At 42.2% G+C, this 23,973-nt stretch overlaps 1 long non-coding RNA gene across 1 annotated transcript; it reads left to right on the forward strand.

Annotated features, from left to right (window-relative positions):
• The first annotated feature begins 19,391 nt into the window (after window positions 1–19,391).
• On the forward strand, window positions 19,392–19,830 carry LOC145813675 (uncharacterized). The gene is made up of 3 exons (XR_014356893.1): window positions 19,392–19,478; window positions 19,578–19,662; window positions 19,755–19,830. It is a non-coding gene; the product is annotated as an uncharacterized LOC145813675 (long non-coding RNA).
• The last annotated feature ends 4,143 nt before the right edge of the window (window positions 19,831–23,973 follow it).

Here is a 23,973-nt window from a genome sequence, read left to right on the forward strand (position 1 = left end):
CACACAGTTTGTGTATTCCCAGATGGCCTCGTTTGTACAACTTACCCCGCAGATGATAAATTGAGCATCCATTCACCGTATTGCCCTTTTATCTTTGGTATTTGCCCCTGGTGGATAAGTCTCCTTTTCCAAGAAGTTCCAGATATCATAATACCAGGGGTTTTGATCTTGTACTTCATCTATTACGACGATCAACTCGTAGGATGGCGCATACCTCTGTTCAATAATGATCTGACACATCTGGACTCACAACGGGGTGTCTATCATAGAAGATAGAGTTGATAAAGCATCAGTGAACCTGTTGTTCTCTTTCAACAGATGCGTGAAGGTTAGCTTTTGAAACCTAGGAATCAGAACATCAAGGGTTAGTTGATAGATTTTCATTCTTTCTTCCTTAACCTTCCAATCTCCCTTCGCTTGAGACACAACCAGGTTTGAGTCCCCAATAGCATCCAACCTTTTTGCCCCTAGTTCCAGGGCGGCTTTCAATCCAGCGATGCATACCTCGTATTCTGCTTCATTGTTGGACACCTTGAATTGGAGTTTGAAGGCTAAATGTATATGGGAATTGTCGGGTGCTATCAGCAACACCCCTATTCCATAACCATACTAATTTGACTCCCCGTCAAAGTACATCGTCCAGATCTCTTCTTCGACTTGCAAAATAGCCTTATCTGGGAATATATACTCTACTGCTTCATCCCCTTCCACAGGGTGATCTGTCAGGAACTCAGCTACCGCTCTCCCCTTGACAGACTTGCGAGTCATATACTTCAAATCGAATACGGAGAGAAGAAGCAACCAATGGGCTAGCTTACCCATAGGCCCTGGTTTCTCGAAGAGATATTTAATGGGATCTAATCTTGAAACCAAAGTTACAGAGTGAGCTAACAGGTAGTGCCTCCGCTTCCTGGTATCCCATACCAAGGCTAAGCAAGCCTTTTCCAGCGGGGTGTAAACGGGTCTCGTGTTCTAGCATCTTCTTGCTCAGGTAATAGATGGCTTTCTCCACTCTATCCTCAGATTCCTACGCAAGCATGCAGCCCATAGTCGTGTTGGTTACTGACAGATACAAAATCAACGGCTTCCCCAGCTCTGGCGGTGACAACACGGGTGGGTTCTGAAGGTACTGTTTGATCTGCTCAAAAGCAAACTGGCATCAGTCATCCCATTGGAATTTCTTTCCTTTCTTCAGGAGACCAAATAGTGGTTCACAAGTCAAGGTTGATTTTGCAATAAACCATCTTATGAATTGCACTTTAGCTAGAAAGCCTCACACCTCCTTTTCAGTCCTTGGTAGTTACATTTCTAGGATGGCCTTGATTTTGGAAGAATCAACCTGAATGCCCCTCTGTGTAATTAGGAACCCTAGTATTTTCCCTGATGTGACACCAAAAGTACATTTCTATGGATTCAGCCTCAACCGATATTCCCTGATCCGTTGGAAGAATATCTTCAAGGCGGTGTAGTGGTCCTCTCTTTGCTTGTACTTGACAATCTTGTCGTCCACATACACCTCGACCTCTTTGTGGATCATATCATGCAAGATCATAGTTGTAGCCCGTTGATAAGCGGCCCTGGTATTTTTCAAATCAAATGGCATCACCCTGTAGCAACAGGTTCCCCACGGCGTAGTGAAGGCAGTCTTCTCTCTATCCTCTGGTGCCATCAAAATCTGGTTATACCCAGAAAACCCATCCATGAAGGAAAGTAGTGCATGGCCTGCTGTGAAGTCCACCAACTCGTAGATGTGCGGTAGAGGAAAGTCATCCTTCGGACTGGCTTTGTTTAGATCTTTGAAATCCACACACACCCGAATTCTGCCATATTTCTTTGGCACCGGAACAATGTTGGCCAACCAAGTTGGATACTTAGATACTAGCAAAAACCCTACATCTATCTGCTTGGTGACCTCTTCCTTAATCTTCAAAGCCCAATCCGGGCATATTCTGCGCAGCTTCTGTTTGACGGGTCGGGCCTCAGGGTCAAGAGGGATCCGATGCTATACAATCTCAGGATCGATTCCATGCATGTCTTCGCAGGACCACGCAAAAACATCTTTGAAATCTTTTAATAAAGCGACTAAGCGCTCGCGTTCCTCTGATGACAACGTGAACCCGACCTGGACCAGACGCAGATCCTTTTCAGTACCCACATTAATTGAAATGATTTCATTAACAAGGGGTTTTACAAACCTCTCCTCCTCTCGATCAATCAAATGCTTCAAAACTAGAGGAATTCCTTCCTCATCATTTTTATCAAAATTTTGAAAGTCATGATCAATGCAATACATAAGTGACACAGAGAAGTACTCAGAAACAATAGTGGCATCATTCTCATTCAAAGTTTTCAGCTTATCCAATTCCTCGGTTACAACCGACTCAAAAGAAAAGGAAAAAGACGACCTGGACAAAACAATGGCATCCGGGTTATCTACCCCAGGAATACTGGACTCTAACTCAGAAGAACTAGAATATGATTTCGACTGCACAGGCTCTGTGGAATCAGATTCCAACTCACTACATGATTCAAAACTGCTGGACAAAAAGCCCTCCTCCAATTGCCAAACGAGAGACGGTACGTTAGATATATCTAGAATATCACCTGAAGGGTCCACACCTGATTGGTCTCCGTTCATGGAAACAGTGAAGTCATCCCCCAAGCTCTCCGGTTTGATCTGAGGATCCAAAGGAGACATGCCAGAGCTGCCCTCACCTCGAATTCCTTGCTTTTGGACTCATCCTCTGTACTCTGTTCAGCCTCAGCTGGTAGATTAGTCTATTCCTCTGTGGATTCATCCTCTGGCAGCTGTAGGTCAAAGAAAATCTCGAAGCCGAGCAAACGCCGCTTCTCCAAGTTCAACCATGGCTAAGGAAAGTCGCAAAATGGGAAGTCTTCCTCCTCCCAGACAAAGTGGCCATTCAGAGTTCCCTGAATGTGTCTATGCACAAGCTCATAGTGCTCCCACTTTGCTTAGCTTTGGTTCTTCCAGCCATTTCCTTCTCTTTTCGAATCCAGTCCTCTTTGGTAGGCGTGTAACTGAGACCAAAGGTATGACGGTTATGTGGAACTTCGGCCAATGCAGCAACGCCTTTCCGGCCACTCCTTCCTAATCCTATCCTGGGTATGTGTTGTAGCTTGTTCACGAGGTAGACTGATTAAGCACTGATGTATAACCCCTCATCAACAGCTAGGATGTTTTGCATCACCCGGGCCTTAGCCAAGGTAAAACCAGACAAGAAGATATCCTCGTCGCCGTGTCCAATTTCCAGTACTGGTGTAGTGACCTCGGGTGGAGGATGTATAGAAGAATTCTCAAAAACAATGGCTACCCCATTTCTGAGAGGGTACTTCAGCATCCGATGCAAGGTGGAAGAGACAGCTCTCACTTGGTGCAGCCACGGCCGTCCAAGGAGTAAGTTAAACATGGCTGGAACATCTAGGATGTGGAACTCAATATCCTGTTGCGCTGGGCCAACCTGTGTTCTGATCTGAATTGTCCCTATCACCTCCCAACTTGTGTTGTTGTAAGCCCGGATCACATGGGCCGTTGGTACAAAACCCGCTGGCTTCAAGCCAATAGCATAGGTTATGCGAGACGGACACACATTAATTGCAGACCCAATATCCACCGATACAACCGGCACCCACTTTTCTCTACACTCAATTGAGATGTATAGCGGTTTGTTATGCCCAGAGCCCTCAGGTGGCAATTCCTTATCTGAAAAGGTCAAAGTAAGGGAAGCGCCTACCGAGAAAACAAGTCCCACTAGTTGCTCTGGGGTTGTGTCTATAGATAGCTTAGCCGTATCCATTGCTGACAGGACCGCTTGCCTGTGTACCCGCGAGGCTATGAGCAATCCCCAGATGGATATGTCTGCCTGGATCTTTTTTAGCTGCTTCAATACAACTTCTTCCTCCAACTGTTTATCCTTCTATTTTTCGGCCTCCTTGGCCTTTCTGGATGCTTCTGGTTGATCTAAGTGCGGGGGCTTAAAGTATCGCCTGCTTCTAGTCATATGATCCACTTCCTTAGAATACCAAGTGTCGTTTGGCAGGTCTTGGCCCTAATCTTCGTCACTGTGGGCAAGATGCAGGTCATCATCTTCCCACCAGACTCCTTCTGCAACTGCTAGACAGTTGTCTGGTTCCATTGTAATCACCCTGACATCACAGTCATCCCCCGTAGGGTGCTTGGCTTTTTCAGCTTCCTGATCATCCTCATCATTTTCCTATTTGCACTGCTCCAATGCGGCCTCTTGCTCAGTGTCCACAGTGCTTATGATGCCCATTTCTGGAGCAGAATTCTTAGTACCGGCGCTCTCCGGCAACTTTCCCTTGTCCACGGCCGTTCCGGCCCTTGTAGTAGTTCCTGCTTCTAGTTGTTCAAGCTTTGGTTGAAATCCCTCATCCATATCCGGTTCATCACTAAGCCACCCTGAATTATCTGCTAGCCCGTTCAAGTTGAACCAGTTAATGTGCACATTCCTTGAATCTTGTTCATCGAAGAATTACAAATTGTTGATGTCCTCCTCAAGGTCAGTTAAGTCATCTAATCCCTGGCTAGGTCCATCCTCCCGGACCACACTCACCTCCATCCCTGTTGGCAACTCCAGCTCTGGTTTGGCGTGATTGGTTGGCACAACGTAATGACATGGGTTGTATTCTTCCTCGGATAAGTCCACGGAGCCCTCAGGCACTGAACTGACATTCTCATCCTCCAACAAGGCCACCCTGCCTTCATCTACCATGGTCGCCACCATTGGTTTGGATTGGAATGTTGACGTGTTCAACATGCACAAATCTGTGCTTTCCGAGATGGACAATGCCGGCTTTGGTAGGTGAGAGGGGGTGATATATATACTGGGGTTGTTAGGGACGGGCAGTGTTTGGATAAGGTTTATTTGCTTGGGTGGAGGGGCTTGGTTATTGGTGGGAGAAGATTTGTAGTGACATTGGGTTTCTCAGGGGGCGCTATCACTTTGTTGTCAATGAGATCCTGAATCTTATGACGAAGTCTAAAGCACTAGTCAGTATCATGACCATGCTATTAGTGAAAGGCACAATACTTAGCCAGGTTATGTTTAGGAGGGAGAGGATCTGGCAATGGGCGTTGTTTTAACGGTTTCAAATGCCCTTTTCTGATCAGGACCCTCAAGGCCACAGATAGAGACATGTAGAGTGGGGTGAAAACCCTCTTTCCTCGAGCCTAATGGCTAGAAGTTTAGGGGGGGTGTATTGGCTGTACCAGCAAAGGGGTTCGCAGTTTTTGGTGTGGTGGTGACCATACCCACATCAAAATGCCTTGCAGTCGTGCTACTACTCGTAGTGGCATTGGAACTGCGTGTGAAAGCCCTCTTAGGCTACTCTTTCTCATGGTCTATCAGATCCTGTTTCATTGCATCCTCTATCTATAACCCTCTTTCATGGAGGTCGGCAAATGTAGAAAGAGGTAAGACTATCACCTTCTGTAGCAGTCTTGGTTGCAGGTGTAGACACCCCATTTTTGACCGTCCTTAAGACTTGGACATCATCATTTGAGCACCCGATGATCATCCATGTTCGTGTTCGTTTTGAGTTCCCGGAGGCCTCGGTCGCACGCCTTGCCTCAAGATCTCTCAACTTGTCTATTTTGTGCTTAATTGTGGACCAAGCACTTGTGTTTTCGCTTTTGAGGGAAGGGGGTGGCTTGTTTGCCATCCCCTCAACCCATCGGCCAGGGCTTGAGGCCATCGGCTTTGTTTTCTTTCCATCAGCCAAGGCTTGAGGCCATCGGCTTTGTTTTCTTTCTATCGGCCAAAAGTGTTGGCCGATCGACACTATATTTGGTCAGCCGGCACTTATGTTGGTCGATCGACCATGTTTTCTGGCCGAACCCTGTTCATCTGCTTTATGCAAATATTTTATGCCAGCTGTCACAGCTGGTATCCACATTTCACCCCCCTCCATACACGTGTATGGAGGGATTTGCCCATTTGCTTAACTTCTCTTAGAAGCCTTAGAATTGAACTTCTTAAGAAGGGAGCTCCTCCTCCCTTCTCAGAGGTTCTAAAAATTAGGGTTAGAGGAGTTGTATCTATCTATCTCTATATCTCCCTCTCTTTACATTTTGTGTGTGTATTTGTGCTCTAAAGTGTAGTATTGTCTTACTATTGCACACAAACGTGCACTAGAACACCATCCTTGGTTGCTGAGGTTCTAGGAAGTTGGTGTTAGGGTTCTTGAGGTGGTTTTGATCAGAGAGAGGTGTTGGAACTTGTTCTTGAAGGTGTTCTTCAAGGGTGAGCCTTCTTGCTTTTAATATCTCATTCTTGCTTAAGCTTTTAGCCCTTCTTGCTTATTGTTTTAAGCTTAGCTCTTAACTGATAAAAGTTTTGATTTTTCATGCTTTAGATCCTTGATTAAGGTCTGTTTTTGGTTTGGGGTTGTTTACCCTTTCCAAGGCCTTGTTAGGCCTTGTTTTAGGCCATCTCTTTTGGCCCTTGTTCTTAGCTTTGCATGATCTTTCTACCACTGAAATCCAAAGGATTTGCAGTGGTGGAAAGGTGGTTTTGGTGTCCTAAATAGGAAAGGGTCATCCCCTCTCCTTGTTGTCTTATATGCTTGCATAAATGGCTTATGTTTGTAGCATGTTTGCTTAGCTTGTTTTAGCTCCATTTCAGCAAGTATTTGGTGTTATTTTTCCATGTTTTACCTTTTATCTAAGGTTGGTTTAATGGCTTCTTGCATGCTTCATGTACTTGTCTTGCAATCCTCTCATTTTCCTTAACATATTGTGATTAGACTATCATGCTTGCATATTTTGGCTCGACTCCATGAAGGTTTTAGCCTTGTTTTACCATGCTTGAGCTCTGTTTTGCATTTTCTTGGTCATGCTTGCATTGTTTTATATAGCCACCATGCAATGTAGCTTGTTAGCTTTGAGTGTCCAAGCCATTAGCATGTTTTACCTGGGCCATTTCAGTGATTTGGCATCACTTTAAATGTTATTTCAGTCCATATAGTATGCTCATATACTTGCACTTATCACTCCTTTAATGCTTTAAAGAGTTGATGCTTTATGCCTTATGATTGGACCATTGTGCATGCCTCCATATTTAGGTCTCTGGGATGCCATTTCAATGTGTTTTTGGTCTTGTTCTAACATGCCACAACTCTGATTTTCATTGGTTAAATCATACCATGTTTGGTTGTATTAGGTGTAGTGTAACACCTCTTTTGTAGCCTTGTATGCCTCATGTTCTTGGCATTGGTTCTAGCTTGTTTTGGCTAGTTTCAAGCATGTTTTTGGTCTCATATTGACCTGCCTTGGGACTGTTTTGAGTGCCTTCAGCCCTTTGGGGCTTCCTTCATGTGGCCATGGTTTGAACCCCTTGGCTAGCCTTGAGCTTTAGGCTTTCTTGCATGCTATACTTGCTTTGTTTGGTTGACTTGGCATCATTCCTAACATGATTTTAGAGCATATAGTGTTGTCACACTTGCAAGCTTTTCACCCTTTTTAAGTGTTCTTGAAAGTTGTCCCCCTATGCCTAGATGTTGGACCTTTACATGTGCATGTTTGTATGTGCCTTTGTCTTCATTTCTTAGCACTTTGGCAACTGATTTGGGCACATTTGAGAGCTGTCCATATTAGTTTAAGTCCATCTTTGCATGTTGTTACATGCTTGCTCCATTTTGCATGTTGTTGCATGTTATACATGTTCACATGTTTAAATTGTATGCCTATTGCATATTGCTTGCTTGCATGCTCACGTTGCATTAGCTTGCTTGCATGCTTAGGTTGCATTACATTGCTTGCATTGTGTGTGCATCCTTTGCCTCTTGATCAATCATGATAGAGGTTTGGGGCCCCTTATATGTTTTTGTGCATTTCATCTGACATTAAAATTGCACACTTGGCTCCTTTGGCCATCATGTATTGAAATGCGTGATTGGTGGTCCGAGGGTCGAGAACTATACTCCCCTGAGCTCATAACATGATAGGGAGGGTGGTTGTGCACACATTGTCTTGAAAATGCATTGCCATGCTCTATTTGTCCTCTGCTGCGGCAAAACAGCATTTTGCAGGAAGGTATGGCCGGTCGGCCATCTTGAGTGCCGGTTGGCTAACAACATTTGGCCGAGATCCTCATTTTTGGTCGATGACCAATTTACCTTGGCTGATAGTCCTATATTTTGGCCGATGGCCTCTCAGCATGCCCAAAAGGTGGTTCAAAAGTGTCACATAAGTTGGCACAAATTTTAGAGGAACAGAGCCATGCGAACAGAGGCAACATGAGGCATGGCAACAGATTTCCGAGTGAAGCCGACCTAGCATGCATGTAGACACCCCATTTTTGACCGTCCTCAAGACTTGGACGTCACCGTTTGAACAGACGGTGATCTTCCATGTTTGTGTTCGTTTGGAGTTCCCGGAGGCCTCGGCTCGCGTGCCTTGCCTCAGGATCTCCGAACTCGACCGTTTAGTGTCTGGTTTTGCACCAAACACTTGCATCTTGCCCTTGAGAGGCAGGGTGGGGCTTGTAGACCATCCCTACCCATCACCGGCAGTGGCTAGAGGCCACCGGCTGGTGTTTGCTGCCACCGGCAATATAGTTTGCCGGCCGGCACTATTTGTTGCCGGTCAGCACTTTTTTGTGCCGGTCGGCACTCCTTTTGGCCAAGATGGCATTTTTGGCCGGCCGATTGCTGTTCATCTGCTTTTGCAGATATTTTTAGACTGCTGTCTTGCTTTTGCTCCCCTCCATACACGTGTATGGAGGGATCTCCCTCTTGAAAAGCTTGTCTTGTAAGCTTTACAAGAGATATGGAGAGAAGCTCTCTCTAAGGCAAAAAGAAGAGGGACTTTAGACATTTTTAGAGAGAAAAAAAACACAGAGAGAAGCTCTGGTTTTAGGGTTTGAGTTACATATATTTTCTATCTCTCTCTCCCTCTCATTTGTTCACTAGGTGCTTTGTGTCTTACTATTGCACACAAACACCTAGTGTTTCACCTTCCTCTTGAAACTAGGGTTCTAAGGGCTTGTTCTTGAGTTTCTTGACTGGTTTGGAGCCAAAGGAGGCCATTGGAGCATCATTTGTGAAGAAGGCTTCAAGGGTGAGATTCTAGTCCTTTTTTCCCCCATTTTTGCATTGATTTTATACCTATCTTAGAGCTGTTTTTGTGATTATTGTATAACATAAAAAAGTTCTGTTTTTAGGCCCTCTTTATTGTTTATTAAGAGTGTTTTGTTGTTTGAGGGTTGTTGACCACCCTTAGGCCTCAAAAGGCCTCATTTTGAGCCATTTTGTGTTAGCTCCGGGATTTTGGTGTTGAGGTCTCTTCACCACTGAAATCTTGAGGGATTTCAGTGGTGAAGATGATGCTTTGAAGTCCCAAGAAGGAGAGGGCCACCCCCTCTCCTTATTGTCCTTGAAAAAGGCATATTTTGGCCTCTTAAGGAAGCCTATGCTTGAGTGTGTGTTGAGCATGTTTGGTTTGTTTTTCATGCTTATATATCCATGATATAACATGATTTTAAGTTGGTTTTGGAACTCCATGCATGCTTAGCATAGTTGCCATGTAATGCCTTGTTTGTGCCTTAATGTGCCTTAGGTTGTTAGCCTTTGTTGGAGCATGTTTTAGGCTTAGTCTTGTGAAGATTATGTGCTTATTTTTCCATGTTCTAGGTCTGTCCATAAGTTTTTGGGTTGATTTTGGCATGCTTGATATAGCTCCTTTGTATTTGGGCGTGTTGGCTTTGAGTATGTGCATGTGTAGCATGGCATCTTTGCATTGTTTTGGTGATTTGGGATCATTCTATATGCCATTTCAGTCCCATTTCCATGCTTGTTTGATTGCCTTGCATGCCTCTTTAATGCTTTGGAAGCATGTGTTGCATGCTCCTTGTTTTGACCATTTGTGCATGCCTTTGTTTTAAGCCATTTAGATGCCATCTAAGTGGTCTTTCGAGCCTTATGTTATGTGTTAAAACTTTGTTTTGGGTCAATAAGCTCATACCATATTTAGTCTTGCAAGTGTATTTCAATGCTCCTTGGATTTGCTTTGAACACTTAGACTATTTGTTGCATGTTTAAGCTTGATCTGTTGCTTGGTTTGGCACCATCCTAACATGCATTTTCAATGCTTATGTTTCATGCTAATTGTCCATGATTCCCCCTTTTAAGTGTGCTTGAATGTTGTTTGATTTGTGCTTAAGTGTTGGTCCTTATGTGCATGTGTGTGTGCATGCCATTTAGCCTTCATTTTATAGCACTTATGGCCACTGTTTTGGGCCTTATTAGAGCTGCCTAATTCATGTATAAGCCCATCTTGCCATCCATTTGCATTGCCGTATGTATGCTTGCATGATTGCATAAGTTCATTGCCATGCCATGTTGCATCCTTAGCTTGTATGCCTAGGTTGCATTGCATCTTGCATGCATTCCTTGTCCCTTGACTTGGGTGATAGGGATTGGGAGTTTTGTTTGATTGGTTTGCATACATTTGGAATCAAAGTTGCATACTTGGTTCTTTGGGCCATCATGCATGGAAATGCGTGATTGGTGGTCCGAGAACCGAGGCACATGTCCCTTTGAGTCATTACAATGATAAGAGACATGGTTGGTGCATACATGCCTTGAATTGTGCTGCCATGCCTTGTTTTGCCCTCTGTTGCTGTGAGTTGCAGGTTCTGCAGGCTTTCTTTGCCGACCGGCAGTGTAAGGTGCCGGCCGGCAACCTTTTCTCTGCCGACAGATTCAATTTTGTGCCGATGGACACACACCAGTGCCGGTGGTGATTCCACTTAGCCGGTGGTACTCCCCAGTGCCTAGGGATGCAACCCTGAGGTTTTGACAGCCTCCAGAGGAGTGAAAGAAGGAAAACAGAGGCAGCTTGCGCATGGCGGCGCATTTGTCGAGGCGTTTTACTGTTTTCCTAGATTAGTTAATTTGTTAATTAATTAATTTGTAATATTAATTAGCTTGCGTAGTTAATTAATTTGTAATATTTATTCGGTCCCTCCGAGCGAGGGCAAATCTGTAATAAGTGTGTGTGGGTGGTGTGTATGTCTTCCAACCTCACTTCTTTCTTCCCTTTTACTTACCCGCTTTAATGGTTAGTATTAGGGCACGTTTAATTTAGCATACCTTATGCTGTGCATGTGTGCATCCATGCATTTGTATTGCATGCATTAGGCTCGGTACATCACGCTAACTGCATCAATACTTCAATTCCCAAACTGAATACGTGATAATTGTGCATTTTCACATGACATGTTTAGGATAGCCGAGCCTATTCTAGCAACACTTTGTATGCGATGCATTAGGCACTTAACATGGACTTGGATCATGCATGTTTGCTAACAAGTTCTTTGTTTTGGCACGAAGTACGATGTAAGTATTTCCGCTTTAGCATATCGCATGAGTGTGAATGTTGCCATGACAGCATGCTTAACATGTGGCTAGATGCTTATGTGTTAAAATGTTTTGAATGCCTGTGGGCGACGGTTGGATTGTTTGAGTTGGAAAGACTCGTTGAAATCCGCATTTTAGCCTACTTGCGTGTAGCAAATTCCAAAATGTTTTCAAAACCAAACGGATATGCAATGTTTATTTCCAAATTAGACAATCTAGTCTATACTTGTTTGCTGTGCGCATAACATAGTAATTCTAGGCTAACAACGGGATAAGGACACATAACGTTTTCAAAATTGGATATCACGGTTAGTAGAGGCCGGCCTTCGGACCGGGCGAAAGGGGGTGCTCATAGCTGACCTTCCCCGATCGTACCCAAGCTCTCGAGCCGAGACAACTTCGGTGATGACGGACATGTGGCCTTCGGCACCGAGTCAGGGTTTCCTAAATTCCCTCATTTTTCAAATATTTAGGTGGCAACTCTGTATCTGGCAAAGCAGTCCATGTTTGGCACTACTTTTTCAAAAATCTGTTTTTCAAAACGATTTGCCAGATTTGGACTCTTTGGTTCAGATTAAGAACCGTGACACAAATCGAGAGTCCGAACTGTAGCGAGGTCCCCCCCCCCCCGGCGGGCTTGTTACAATGCATTCGTCCCTCTTCCCGAGGTTGCTTTACTATATTCATAGATTAATTAATTTGTTAATTATTTGAGTGTTGTAATAATTAGTTGTAGCTAGTTATTCATTCGGTTTTGTAATTATTAATTAGCTTGTTAGTTAGTTAATTAGTTAATTAGTATTATTCTTTTGGACCCTCCGTCGAGAGGGCTAATTGTGTAATAAGCGTACGTGTGTGTGATGCATGTCTTCCAACCCTCATTTCGTTCTCCCTTTATTTAACCGCTTACGATGGTTAGTTTTAGGGCATATTTCATTTAGCATACCTTATGCTCGCATGTTTGCATCCATCCATTCATCTGTATTGCATGCACCAGGCTCGGCGCATCATACTAACTGCATCGTATTTAAATTCCAATTTGAATACATGTACCAAGTTGCATTTCATATGCCATTTATTAGAATAGCCGAGCCTATTCTAGTTGCACTTTGCATGTGTTGCATTACCCATCTTGACATGAACTAGGATCATGCATTGATTACTAACTAGTTTCTTGTTTTGGCTTGGAGTACACTGTAAGTGTTTATGTTTTAGCATCTTGCATGTATGTGAGTGTTAACATGACAACATGCTTGCCATGACGCTAATTACATATATGATATAACTGTCTGAATGCCTGTGGGTGAAGGTTGGATTGCTTGAATTGGAACAATTCATCAAAATTCGCATTTTAGCCTACTTGCGAGTAGCAAACTTCAAACCATTTCCAAACAAACGGATATGCTTTGTTCCAAATTAGGTGATCTAGTCTATACTTGTGTGTTGTGCGCATCACATAGTAAATTCTAGCTAATTAATCGGAATAAGAACGCATGTGTTTTCAAAAATAATATATCATGCTTAGTTCAGGCCGATCTTTGATCAGGCGAGCGGGGGTGCTCATTGCATGACCTTCCCCAATCATACCCAAGTTCCCGAGCTGAGGCAACTTTGGTAATGACGGACACGTGGCCTTAGGCACGAGTCAGGGTTTCCTAAATTCTCCCAAAATAAAATATTTAGGTGGCTACTCTGTATCTGGCAAAGCAGTCCATGTTTGGCACTTCTTTCTTAAAAATTAGTTTTCCAAAACGATTTGCCGGATTTGGACTCTTTGGTGATTTATCGGTCTCGCATTGCACTTTGCGGGATTAGATTCAGAACCGTGACATTTGAGTCCGAACTGTAGCAGCAAAGCCCGAGGGCGCGTCTACAGTAGGTTACGGACCACCATTCAGATCTGGTCCTTTTTAGCCAATTGGGTGGTCATTGTGGAGGCCTTGGCCCTCCACCGGGTTACAAAATTAGAGAAGCCTTCCTTTAACTCTTGGCAAGTTGCTTTGAGATCACGAGTTGTGACCTCGATCTGTGTGTTGTAGGAGTATTGAGCAATAAAGGACTCAGCCATCTCTTCCCAATTCCTCTTTACAGAGTCTTCTAACTTGGCGTACCAAATGGTCGCGATGCCCGAAAGGTTCTTGCCAAAGAGGGATAACTTCTGCAGTCTATATAGGCCCATTGGCCGCAGAATGTCTGAGAATAGCCGTAAGTGGGCCATGGGATCACCTGAGCCATCAAAGTGGTCTATATGCGACATTTTAAACCTATCTAGCTGTCACTGCCGCATCAGTATAGATGTCCTCTATATTAGGAATGAAATTGACGCCCTGAGCTCGTTTAAAAAGCTTTTCTAGCTTGCTTACTTTTAGTGCAGTGGAGTCGACCTCAAACTCAAACGGTGCCTCTGTTGGTAAACTAGTGCTTCGGAAGTCTAGGGTGGAACTGACTCTACTGAAATGTCTTCATTTTCCTGAACATTGATGGTGACCCCGGGTACCGGGATTCCCGCTGGGGGTGGTCAGGATGTAGAGGCGGCTGCATATTGCGGCTGTTGTTGTTGGAGCCTTTCTATTACCTCTACCTGGCGAGCTACAATCTCGGGTTGATGGGCTGCAGTCTCAGCTTGCTGAGCAACATCTAGCTACACATTCTCAATAGTCTGTTGGAGGTTTCGAAGCAAGTCTTCTATTTTGGTTGGATACTAAGCCATTTGAATAAGTGAATACTCTCTTGTTGAAGCGGGAGCAAAAAACTATTCTTGATTGGGTGCTTGTTGAACCGGTGGGTTATGCCTGACTCTCCTCCGTCTTGTAACCGGGGGTAGCAAAGCAAACACTAGCTATCCTCTGATAAGATCCCCAGATCGATACAGACGTCGTATTCAGGTCCAGAGTGCTTGGGGGGTGACGAGCTCGTCTGAAGCAATGGTGACACACTACCTTGCAAAAAGAAAATAAAGCAAAAAGAAACAAAAATCAGAAACCGCGCAGCACCTCAGCTCAGACAGAAACAACACACAGTTGCAATCATAAGCTGGCGTACTGCACTCAAACACTGATTTCTGCCCCAAAATTGATACCCAGAAACTGATACCTGGACTTGCAACTAATACATACATTCCTGCAGAGTTTCACTCTAAAGCACATATCAAGCAAGTGAGAGCCAAAACACCCCTATGATGGGGTAGGGGTACCCTGCCCTAATTTTGTCAAGAGCTAAGGGTTCATTACGCAACAAGCGGTTTCATTCAATCCTACATTTGGGTGACCAACATGTCCTAGTTTGGAACAGTCTCTAAGGCTTCCGACATGCAACTAAGCCGATTGGTAAAAAATGGGACCTCAACAAGACCACCTAATATACCTCTCACTCCTAACACCGATAAGTGAAAGGAGGATAAAATGGTACAACGGTAGTCTAGATCCAAGGGTTGTGTTCCCATCGTGGCAGAGCCCGCAACCGGTCAGCCTTTTGGCAAGCGTTTCCAAGCGAGCTTCCGGCAAACCGTTTAGGTAGAGATGGCAATCTGAAACCGGCCCGACGGTGACCCGACCCCCCGTCCCCGAATTTAATGGTTATTCACCGAAAAATATCCCCTACGGGCCGGGGACGGTATTTAAAATTTCATCCCCGATGATATCCGGGCCGGGGCCGGGGATAGATGTTTCATACCCGGACCCGGCCCGGCCCCAGCCCCGATCCCTGGCCCCGGCCCCGCCCTGCTAATTCCCCGAGACGAAATTACATTTTTGTCCTTGCATATATATATATATCATATATGCTTGTATTTGATTAGGGTTCCCTTTCATTCAAACACCACACCAAACTCCCTCTCACACATGGCGCTCCTCTCACTCTCTCGCAGCTCGCCACTGGTCTATCCCTCCTCACCGGCGACCCTCCTCACTGGCGATCCTCCATCACCACTGAGCCTCTCACTCACCCACGGCGCTCCTCTCTCTCTCTCTCGTTCACCACTGGTCTCTCCCTCTCGCTCGCCACTGGTCTCTCCCTCTCTCTTTCATCTGTCACCGCCGAGCCTCCCTCCTCACCGGCGATCCTCCGATCGTCCCTTACCGCTGCTCCTCCGGCTCTCTCTGTTTCGGTATCTCTCTCTCTCTCTCTCTCTCTCTTTCTAGGGTTTACATATATGTATATATTATATATATATATATATATATCTGAGTGTTTAGTATTTAGATCTGTAAATATTTTGTATATTTGAGTTTAGATCTGTAAATATTTTGTGCTGCAATCAACAGCCTCTAACCCTATCGTAAGGATTGCCTAAACATTATTTTTATTTTTATTTTCATTTCTTTTGGGGAAGTTGTTTGGGTGTAAATAGAATTTCCTGCGAGAAGAAGATGGAGAAGATCCAATCTTCGACTCGCAAACACAAACACACAGAGAAAAAGAGAGTGAATGTGTGTGTGTGTGTGTGTGTGTGTGTGTGTGTGTGAGAGAGAGAGACAGAGAGAGGGAGAGGGCTGTTGATTTGGGAGGTGAAATCATCGGCTCAGATGATCCTTGATTTGATCATCTTTTGTGTTGCAGAGAGGGGCAACCACCCTAAAAAACGTCCCAATCTCTCTGCTGGGAGCCTTATTCATTCTTTGAGCCTAAACCTGTAATTTTGTGAGATTCATGAACCTGCCTATTCACTATTCTTCATATTTTGTTATACATATGATCATTTTATTTCACAAAGATAAAGATTATAAACTGTATGATTGAATTTAAAATCTGAAAATTAAAATGAATTTGGAAAAATGAAAGTTGAGAGATTTGAAAAAAAATCTTTAGCCATTAGGACATTTTAATCTGTTTTGGGCCTTGAGTTTAATTTGAAAAGTTTACCCAATCTAGTTGTTGTCTTAAAAATCTTTAGCCATTAGTTTGATGTATATATTCTTTTTTATCAGGCAAGAAAAATAAAAAATATCATGGTGATATGGAACTGTATTCTTTTTTATCATATAGATTGTATTCTTTAGCCATTACTTTGATTATAAACTATATTCTTTTTTAGCCATTACTTTGATTATAAATCTTTAGCCATTACTTTGATTATAAATCTTTAGCCATTACTTTGATTATAAACTGTATTCTTTTTTATCATATAGATATGGAACCTTGGGGCTTATTTTCCCTGTTCAAAAAATAAAAAATAAAAAATAAAAAATAAATAATATATATATTTTCTTTTTAGAAATGGACTGTAGAGTTAAACCAAGGTCAATTTGTGTTTGAGGCTACACTTTATGTGTTGAATGGACATGCACAAACCTTAGTAATATCATATCATGGTGACAAAGTTTAAAGTGTTTGGACACCTGATGGTAATATGTAGGATTAGTTATTAAGATTTCTAGGAATAATCTTTTAAAGGTTCACACTATTTATTGCTGGAGGACCCAGAAATTGTGCAAATGGTGCATATTTATAACTTATTGTTCATGTAACCATAAACAGTCCCTACTCTCTACTGTTTCCTGACTGCTGTGGAATTCTTCTTTAGGTTAATGATGAATATATGAGAACTACATAGGCAGCAGTCTAATTTGGACATTCAGTCCAACAACAATAATTTACATTTGATGAAAGATTAAACCTCCCTTTATTTGTGTTTGTTTATTGAAGAAACAGTCCCTATACTTCATCAAGAATATTTAAAAATATGCATGTGGAAGAAAAATGTATCCTAAATAATGAGTTTTCTTCTGGATTAGGAGTCTGTCTAACTATGTTAAAAGTGATGAATATAGCTCATGGTGCATATTTATAACTTATTGTTCATGTAACCGTTGCTTAGTGTGTTGTCCACTAATCACACTACTCTTTGTAAGAGAAAGATGATGAGTACTTAATTTGTTTTAACGAGACTACTGTTTCTAATTGTTTCAATCATGTCATAATTTGTTTAAAAGATGATGAGTACTTAATTTATTTATATTAATTCAGTCCATATTATTTTTATAAAGGTTAAAAATGTCAGATATTAACTCTGAAGCACCCGTTAACTCTCAAGTACCATTTGAGAGTGACGCGTCACAACATTCATCGCCACCTACGAACGCACCTATGAACTCACTGTCTCCCCTCTCTAATCAACATGTTATTGATTTAGAAGAGTCTAATACTACTTGTGGAGGAACTAAAAGAAAATCAAGTGTTGTGTGGGAACATTTTAAAAAACAACAAGTCAATGGGGGTGTGGAAGGCAATATGTAATTATTGTAATAAGCATCTAGGAGGTGATTCAAAAAATGGAACAAGGCATTTGCATGATCACCATAAGAGTTGTACTAGGAAGAAAGTGATGGACATGAGGCAAAAAGTGTTAACTAACAACTTTAATAGAGAGATTCCAAAAATGAATTCTTATATCTTTGATCAAGATTTTGCTAGGAAAGAGTTGTCACATGCCATAATCTTGCATGAATATCCCCTCTCTATCGTAGACCATGTTGGTTTTAAACGATATTCAGCAGCACTTCAACCATTGTTTAAAGTGCCTTCCCGAAATACGATAAAGAGTGATATTTTAAAGATTTATGATTATGAGAGGGTGAAGACATTGAGTTTGGTGGAGCATAATAAAAGTAGGGTGGCAATCACAACTGATATGTGGACTGCTAGCAATCAAAAGAAAGGATTCATGGCTGTCACCGCACACTTTATTGATGATTCATGGACATTGCAAAGTCGCATTTTGAGGTATATTTTTGTAAATTTGCAAATCATTTAAAAATTCTATCTTATTCAGTTCAATTTGCATATTAATACTTGTTTATGAACATCATATTTTAGGTTTATTTATGTTCCATGTCCACACACAAAAGAAGTTCTTTGTGATACTTTGCTTGAGTGTTTGATGGATTGGAATATTGATAGAAAAATCTCGACTGTTACTGTTGATAATTGCTCCACAAATGATGCCATGATTACCATGTTGATGGATAAGTTAAGTAATTCATCGCTTTTGTTGGGTGGTACTTTATTTCATATGCGTTGTTGTGCGCATATTTTAAATTTGATAGTGAAAGATGGATTAGATGTCATCCGAGTTGGTGTGGAGAAAATTCGAGAAAGTGTAGCTTATTGGACAGCAACACCAAAAAGAGTAGAAAAATTTCAAGAAACAGTCAATCAATTGCGTATTCCACATACTAAGAAATTAGGACTTGATTGTGCAACTAGGTGGAATTCGACCTACTTGATGCTTCAGACAGCCTTATTGTATAAGGATGTCTTTTCTAGGTTGAAAATTAGAGAGCCCCAATATAAGACTGTGCCAACTGAGCAAGAATGAGAGTTTGCTAGAGAGATTAGTGGGAGGTTTAAGATTTTTTTTTCTATCACTGAGTTGTTTTCTGGTACAAAGTATCCCACAGCCAATGTTTGTTTCCCAGCTTTATGTGAGATTAGGATGACACTGTCTCAATGGCTCTCTTGTGAAATTGAAGTGATCAGAACAATGGCATCAAAAATGGTGGAAAAATTTGATAAATATTGGTTAGTGATACATGGTGTTATTGGGGTTGCAGTTGTACTTGATCCTAGGTATAAGATGAGTGTATTGGAGTTTTATTTTGAAAAACTTTATGGAGACAAAGCTGAAGATGAAGTTGATAGGGTTCGTCATATTTGTTATGATTTGTTGCAAGAGTATCAGCACCAAGTTGGTATGGAGACTGATGTTGTTGTTGGTGACTCTTCTGCTCATCCAGAAATTGTTACAGAGACCCTTTCTGAATTTGATTTGTTTATTAGTAGAAAGAGAAGTAAAAAAATGAAGAATGTAAGATCAGAGTTGGACCATTATTTAGAAGATGATGTTTTGCCGAGAACTTCGGGTTTTGATGTTTAGAATTGGTGGAAAGCTAGTGGACCGGAGTATCCGACTTTACAGGCAATAGCTAGGGACATTTTAGCTATTCTTGTATCCACTGTTGCTTCTGAGTCAGCATTTAGTACTAGTGGAAGGTTGGTGAGTCCACATCGTAGTACACTTCATCCAAACACATTAGAAGCATTAATGTGTGCACAAAGTTGGTTGTGGGGTGAAGAGATGAAAGGTATTATTTCATCCAGTTTACATATTATTATTTCACTTTTTATTATTTATATTACCATGGAATAATTTCACTATTGAATTTATATTCTTTACTTTTTAGGAAATTCAACATTGGAATCGGTGGGCTATGCAACTATATATGATGATGATGAGATCGAGTCGGATCAGTCATGTGCCACTTTTGTGTTAGTTGTCATCTTTTTTGTTGTAATTAACATTTTTTACATTTTATTATTAGTATTAATTATTTATTTTTTTTCCTTTTGTTATTTAACAGGAGTTCAAGTTGAAGGAGATGATGGAAGTTGTGTGGTTTGTATGGGTTTGAAGAAACAATGGATTTGTTTTTTTTGCTGTAATGGATATTTTTATTTTTATTTTTAATTTCAATTTTTGGGTAACCTATCCCTTGCGGGTTGTGCTTTGGATTAATTATTTTATTTGCTACTTGTTGAATTTTCTTGTGTGCTGCTGGACACATGTTTTGGTTGTGTTATTTTGTTCATGTTTTGGTTATGTTATTTTGTTGCTACAGGATGCTTTGTGTGTGGGTTGTGTATGTATGGGCTACTGAATTAATGTTTATTAATGTTTTGCTACAAGATGTTTATTGATATTTATTGATTAGGATGGATGTTGTTACAGATTTATTGATGTTGCTACAGATTTATTGATGATAGCTTTGTTTATGGATGTTGCTACAGATGATGTTTTTTAAATGGATGTTTATTGATATTTATTGATCTAATTAATTAAAAAAATGATATTCCAACTGATAGATGTTGCTACAGATTTATGGATGTTGCTACAGTTTTAATTAATTAAAAAAATGAAGCTATTAGGGTTGATATTGATAAATTTCAAAATTTATACATCCAGTATTGAAGGGTGATTGAGAATGTTTATTAATGTTTATAGAGTTTTACATAAAAAAAAAAAAAAAAATCGGGGATTATCCGGGGTCGGGGATCCCCGATCCCCGATCGGGGGTGAGGATGGGGCCGGGATAGGGATCCCCGTCGGGGATCGGGGATGGGGACGGGGGGGAGTATTACTTTCGGGGATCGGGGACCGGGGGGTGTAACAGGGCCGCGGGGGACCTCGCTACAGCTCGGACCCGGCTTTTCGTCTGTCACGGTTCTAAGTCTGAACCAAAGAGTCCAAATCCGGCAAATCGTTTTGAGAAACTGATTTTTGAAAAAGTAGTGCCAAACATGGACTGCTTTGCCAGATACAGAGTCGCCACCTAAATATTTTATTTTGGGAAATTTAGGAAACCCTGACTCGGTGCCAAAAGGCCACGTGTCCGTCATCACCAAAGTTGCCTCGGCTCGGGAACTTGGGTACGATTGGGGAAGGTCACTTCGTGAGCACCCCCGCTCGCCCGGTCATAGACCGGCCTCTACTAACCATGATATCAATTTTTGAAAACATTGTGAGTTCTTATACCGGTTATTAGCCTAGGTTACTATGTGATGCGCACAGCATACAAGTATAGACCAGGTCGTTCGAATTGGAACAAAACATTTCATGTTTGTTTATTTGAAAATGGTTTGATGGTGCTACCCGCAGGTAGGCTAAGATGTGGATTTGCCACCCTCAGGTGGGCTTAGAAAAACATGATTTTGCCACTATCTAGTGGGCTTAAAACAACACACATTTGATGAATTGTTCCAATCCAGATAACTCAACCTTCACCCACAGGCATTCAGGCAGTTAAATCATGTAAGCACATAGCCTCATGGTAAGCATGCTATTCATGGCAACACTCACACGCATGCAAGGATGCTAAAGCATAAAACTTACCGAGTACTCCAAGCCAAAACAAAAACTGTATTAGAAATCATGTATGATCCTAAGTATACAGAAATGCCTAATGCAACGCATGCAAAATGCGACTATAGCAGGCTCGGCTATTCTAAGATGGTATATGAAATGCTACAACTACCATGTATTCAATTTGGAATTGAAAGTACGATGCAGTTAGTATGGTGCGCCGAGCCCGGTGCATGCAATACAGATGAATGATGCAAACATGCTGTCATACTGTATGCTAATTTAAATATGCCATAATCTAACCATCATAAGCGGATAAATAAAAAGGAGAAAGACGTGGGGTTGGAAGACATACAACACACACACGCACACTTATTACAGTTGTGCCCTCGCGCAGAGGGTCCGAATAAATATACAGTCCAAATGTTACAGTCCCGAATAAAAGAATATTACAGTCCAAAATATTACAAAATTCTAATTAATTAACAAATTAACTACGAAAGTAAATAAAACTGGCGTGCAAGCCAGGGACTGCCTTGCTTCTGATGAATGGTTCATGTCCGGATTGTCTTGCGCGAAAATCCACCGGAATGCCCCAATTAGCCTCTGTTTACACCTGTTCTTGAAATGCGTGCCAATTCCCAAAAAGTTGCTGATTCCTGATTTTGCTGCAACAGAGAGCAGGAAAGGGGCATAGCAATGTATTTGCACAAATATATGCATGTCTCGATCCTCGTGCCACCAATCACGCATACCGAGGCATGATGGCCGAGGAGTCGAAATGCACAACCCAATATAGGATGAATGCATATGAAACTACAGCTAGAACCTAACTCCATCTTGGATAATCCGGAGTGTCGGTGACTGGGGAATTGAGACACATTCCGTCACTCGGAGTACGAAATGTACCTCGTTTCCCGTGCCCGGGCTAACTCCTATTCCGGACATGATGCAATATGCATGATATGCATGAAATGCAACTAAGATATAATCCTAACATACACAGAATGCTATGAAAATGAAATGCCTCGAAGTGCGTGCATACGGGCACGCAAACCGAGAAAATGATATGTGTCTCGAAATGCGCGCACGCGGGCGCGCAAACCGAGGCAATGATATGTGTCTCGAAATGCATGCACGCGGGCGCGCAAACCGAGGCGATGATATGTGTCTCGAAATGCGTGCACGCGGGCATGCAAACCGAGGCGATGATATGTGTCTCGAAATGCGTGCACACGGGCACGCAAACCGAGGCGATGATATGATGGAATGAAATGATATGGAAATGACAAATGAACTTATACCAACATGAGTGAGCCTCAGCCACACTCACATAGGATGCCGGCGGATAAAAAAAGAGGTGCCTCGAAATGCGTGCACACGGGCACGCAAACCGAGGCGATAATAAAATGATATGGAATGACATGGAAATGACAAATGGACTTATACCAACATGAGTGAGCCTCAGCCACACTCACATAGGATGCCGGCGGATAAAAAAGAGGTGCCTCGAAATGCGTGCACACGGGCACGCAAACCGAGGCGATGATAAAATGAAATGGAATGACATGGAAATGACAAATGGACTTATACCAACATGAGTGAGCCTCAGCCACACTCACATAGGATGCCGGCGGATAAAAAAAGAGGTGCCTCGAAATGCGTGCACACGGGCACGCAAACCGAGGCGATGATAAAATGAAATGGAATGACATGGAAATGACAAATGGACTTATACCAACATGAGTGAGCCTCAGCCACACTCACATAGGATGCCGGCAGATAAAAAAAGAGGTGCCTCGAAATGCGTGCACACGGGCACGCAAACCGAGGCGATGATAAAATGAAATGGAATGACAAAAATGATATGCAAGCATGCCAATGGAATTTCAGCAACAAAATCTGGGGGAAAACAGTCCCGAAATGAAATGAAATGACATGAAATGCAAGGAAATGTCCCGAAATGCGACATTAAGCACCCGAAATGGCCTATAGCCATGCCAAACATGCACAACATGGACATGCAATGCAAATACAGAAGCTAGAAAGTCCCAAAAGATGCACTTTCACAGTTATAAACATGGCCAAACAGCAAGCATAGGTAAGGGAAAAATAGCATGCAAGAATAGGGGCCAAAAGAGGGGTAATGAAGCAAGTGGTATAAGCTAAACCCAAACTGAAAAATTTCCTTCTACAACACTGAAGATGGACCAAAAATATGAACATTTACAGTATATGGCAGTCTCAAAATCAGTATACAAATATGCTAAAAATGTGATGCAAAATGAGGCTCAAAAGGTGCTAAAACATGAAGTATACAAAATAATCACCAAACAGAAAAAAAGTGTGAATGAAACATGAAGTATAGGCCAAAAAAAGGGCACTTTCAGTTCGGACCAAGGTCCAAAAACAGAAGCAAAGAGGGCTATCAATTTATGCAAAAATGGGGCCAAATAAGGGATTGAACTACAAGTGACACATGGAGACACCAAAAAATGTTGAGCCCTTCTCCAATGTTGAAGAGAGGCTCAAAATAAGCCTTATATCAGTTTACAACATGCTCGAAAATAAATTTCTCATGGGTCAAAAATAGCATGCAAAACTATGACATACAAGATGGTCAATGAAGCAAGTGTATTATGGAGGGCTCAAACAGGGTTGAGCCCTTAATGAGAAGTGAAGATGAGCTCAAAAAATGGCCCTTTTCAGTTAGGGCCGGA

Source organism: Camellia sinensis, chromosome 15, assembly GCF_055761805.1.
Source record: "Camellia sinensis isolate YWXY chromosome 15, ASM5576180v1, whole genome shotgun sequence".
Classification (NCBI taxonomy): domain Eukaryota; kingdom Viridiplantae; phylum Streptophyta; class Magnoliopsida; order Ericales; family Theaceae; genus Camellia; species Camellia sinensis.